At 31.0% G+C, this 1,079-nt stretch overlaps 1 protein-coding gene across 1 annotated transcript in view; it reads left to right on the forward strand.

Moving 5' to 3' along the window:
- WDR36 (WD repeat domain 36) overlaps positions 1-1,079 on the forward strand; it is a 45,840-nt gene that overhangs the window by 29,747 nt on the left and 15,014 nt on the right. The window lies entirely within an intron of this gene.

A 1,079-nucleotide genomic window follows, 5' to 3' on the forward strand; every position in this document is an offset into this window, starting at 1 on the left:
AATGTACTTTGGAGAATGAATGATCCATTGGTATATAAGTATATCATTTTTGACTTAATAGTAAAGTAGGCTGAAAGAACTCATTTCTGTTTTTCTGTATATTTAACAAATAGTAGGAGATCATTTGCCTGTAATATCTGGTATCTGCTTTTTTTCTAGTTTAGTGTTAATTTCTAGAGTTTTACATATATATTAACTTTGAAAGGTTTTAGTAAAAATATGTTTGAGTTTACTTATGTTCTTATAGTGGGATATATGCTATGGTAAGAAGTAAACTAGTTTAAAAAGCATGTTTCATAAAAGAGAACTTACAAATTTTGTCAGTTGAGAACCATATTAAGCATATGTTGTCGTTTTGCATCAGTTGCAGATACCTTGATTTACTTGAAAACAGCAACAACAAAAGAAACTTAAATACTTAGTGACAAACTCAATAGCTACATCTGCTTACCAATTCTAATACCAAAAACCAAAATTTGCAATGCTTGCCCTTTTTATAAAAAAATTGAAGGAAAACATTGGCGAATAAATTGTGTTTTGCCGTTAGAATGTTAGCAAAATTACACATCAACAGAATTTGTTATGACAGCATCTGTAGAAATGATGGTGGGAGTCGGGTAATTTTGGTGAAGTGGCATTTTTGAAAACATCTGTCAGTGTCAACTTGCTCTTCCTATTTCTTTCCTTTTCAAACTTTACTTTCAACTTGTCTGTCTGGAATTTTTCTGGCTCAGTAATAAGTTACTCTTGGTTAATTAAATCTATGAGCATATATAACATGACATTCTCATTCTTTCCCATCTTTTACTGTGTACCACTCTTCTGTAAATTGAGCCATCAGGTTTGAGTTTCCAGTATATCACTGCAGCCTAATAAATAAGTTAGCATTCACTGTATTCCAGTATCATTTGCTAATATGGATGGTCATGATCCACAAAGGGAACTATTATTTATATATTTTTATAGCTAGCAAGAATAACTTCTTTAAGGTGGCATAAGTAGTTTATTTAAATTTATTTTGAAAATCTTCCTGATTATCATACTTTGAGTGCCGAGTCATTTGTCTGACAATCTCAGCT

The sequence above is a fragment of the Propithecus coquereli genome, unplaced genomic scaffold (genome assembly GCF_000956105.1).
Source record: "Propithecus coquereli isolate 6110/MARCELLA unplaced genomic scaffold, Pcoq_1.0 Scaffold62, whole genome shotgun sequence".
NCBI lineage: Eukaryota > Metazoa > Chordata > Mammalia > Primates > Indriidae > Propithecus > Propithecus coquereli.